The sequence below is a fragment of the Otolemur garnettii genome, unplaced genomic scaffold (genome assembly GCF_000181295.1).
Source record: "Otolemur garnettii isolate 467f Iridium unplaced genomic scaffold, OtoGar3 scaffold00079, whole genome shotgun sequence".
Lineage (NCBI taxonomy): Eukaryota > Metazoa > Chordata > Mammalia > Primates > Galagidae > Otolemur > Otolemur garnettii.
Window position 1 is genome coordinate 8,000,306 of NW_003852474.1, and position 2,426 is coordinate 8,002,731.

Genomic DNA, 2,426 nt, shown 5'->3' on the forward strand with positions numbered 1-2,426 from the left:
TCTTTTTTTTTTTTTTTTTTAAACAGAATCTCACTTTGTCGCCCTTCGTAGAGTGCTGTGGTGTCACAGCTCACAGCAACTTCAGACTCTTGGTCTTAAGTGATTCTCTTGCCTCAGCCTCCCAAGTAGCTGGGACTACAGGCACCCACCACAACACCCGGCTATTTTTTGTTGTTGTAGTTGTAGTTGGCGTTGTTGTTTAGCAGGCTTGGGCTGGGTTTGAATGCGCCAGCCTTGGTGTATGTGGTTGGCACCCTAACTACTGACCTATGGGCACCGAACCCCGTCTATCTCTTGATTATTTTATTATTTTTCTTTGTAGCATTTATTAGGTGAATATACACTATTCACTTATTTATTGATTTCCTCCATTAGATTGTTTGCTTCCAACCCTCTTCCCAACTAGAGGACAGAGGCCTTGTCTAACTTGTACACAACTTTATCCTCAGCGCTTAGAACTGTGCCTGGTACATAACAGGCTCTTAGCACAAGTTGCTGAGTGATGAATGGTATAACTGATTTGGACATCAGTTCTGGAGTCAGACAGATTGTGTCAGAGTCCAGGTTCCTACCATTTATTGATTGTGAGCCAAAGGCAAGCTAATAACTTTAGTAACTTTTTGTACCTCAGTTCATTTTTTATGGGACTATAATGTGTACTTTATAGGATTATGGTGAATGATAATTGAGTTAATATATATGAATGCTTAGTACAGGTTTTTTTTTTAACTTTTAAGAACTATTTGAAATTAGCATATTCACTTAGGGTTTTGTGTTTTCACATGAGATAAAGGTGAATTTAATTTTATATTTTTTGCTAAATTTTTGTTAGCTATCAGTTATATTTCTGGAACTCTTAAAATAAATACATTTTGTGGCTATCAAGAACAAATTAAGAAATGAACTGCTGAGAATGATGACTGATATTTGGTCTTAGTGTGTAAGTCAGGTTTTTTATTCTTCAATCTGCAGAAGATGCTAAGAGTGATCATCTAAACAGCTGCCTACCAGAGTGGCTTTTATATATTTCCTTTCAAGTTCAGCTGGATATGTGATTGTGGTGATGAAAGGACTTGCTGGAAGCGTCCTTAGACAGGAAAATCCTTGAAGATCTAGTTGAAGTGTGAGTCTTCTACTATTTGGGAAGGAAAAGTGTGTTTAGTTTCTCCCTTATTTCATTGTGGGTTTTTCTCTAATACTGAACTTGGTTCTTAATTGGAGTTTAAAATAACCCAGCTTATATTTATCTTCCTTTCCCTTTCTGTTCTTTTTATAATGTGATTGTTTTTTTCTTTACCATTTACAGAAATAGGAGAGGAAAAAATTGATGAGGACAGTGACTTTATAATAGATAATTAGAGCTAATACAACTCGAATTATTTTACAAAGTAAGATTCTGCCTGTGGTAATTACACTTTCATAATACTATTTTTACTTAGTCTACTTGTCCTTAGTAAGATGTTTCTTTGTAGTAACATGTTTTATTTCTCAGTCTGAGCTTTAACAAGTAGTACTATCCTAAACTTGGGGTCTTAATTAAAAAAAAAAGTTAAGACTAGGTGTGGTGGCTCGCAGTCTAGGAGGCCTAGGTTGGGAGGATTGCATAAGCTCAGGAGAGACTGCAGATTGAGACTCCATCTCCACTAAAAATAGAAAAATTACCCAGACATGGCACACACCTGTAGTCCCAGCTACTTGTGAGGCTGACGTAGGAGCCAGTCTCAGGAGATCCTGAGGTTGCAGTGAGCTACAGTGGTGTTACTGCACCCTAGACAGGGCAATAGAGCAAGGATCTGTCTCAAAAAAAAAAGTCAGATTATTGCTGCTTTATGTAACATTTGTTTCAAAATTTAATAATAATTGCTAAAGTATCAGATATTTTCTGTGTGCCAGGCTCTTTGCTAAGTTCATTATCTCATTTAATACCCACAACTACCATATGAGGTAGGTATGGTTGTAAAGAAACAGATTTAGACCATGATTGCATTAATGTACACAGCTATCATTTAATTAAAAAAAAAAAGAAAAACAGATTTAGAGATTATTATTTGCCTGGGTCACATAGGTAAGGAGTTAAGATTTTAACCTAGTTCCACCTGATTCCATAGCTACTCTGCTGTGAGGCACACTGAAAACAAGAAGGGCCGGGCGAGGTGGCTCACGTCTGTAATCCTAGCACTTGGGAGGCCAAGGTGGGTGGATTGCCTGAACTCACAGGTTTGAGACCAGCTTGAACCAGAGTGAGACTTTGTCTCTAAAAATAGCTGGGCATTGTGGTGGGTGCCTGTAGTCCCAGCTGTTTGGGAGGCTGAGGCAAGAGAATCACTTAAGCCCAGGAGTTTGGGGTTGATGTGAGCTATTATACCATGGCACTCCGTGGAGGTGACAAAGTGAGACTCCTGTCTCAAAAAAAAAAAAAAAAAAAA

General features: G+C 38.0%; 1 protein-coding gene across 5 annotated transcripts in view; it reads left to right on the forward strand.

Moving 5' to 3' along the window:
- The window catches only part of REV1 (REV1, DNA directed polymerase), an 85,147-nt gene that overhangs the window by 3,886 nt on the left and 78,835 nt on the right, over positions 1-2,426 (forward strand). Inside the window, exon 1 of one of the 5 annotated variants that reach the window (XM_023515776.1) lies at positions 838-1,123. The exons of the other annotated variants lie outside the window; for them this stretch is intronic. The gene's annotated coding sequence lies outside the window, so the exon portion shown is untranslated. Of the gene's footprint in view, positions 1-837; positions 1,124-2,426 lie in introns of those variants that run through there. 5 annotated transcript variants of the gene reach the window in all.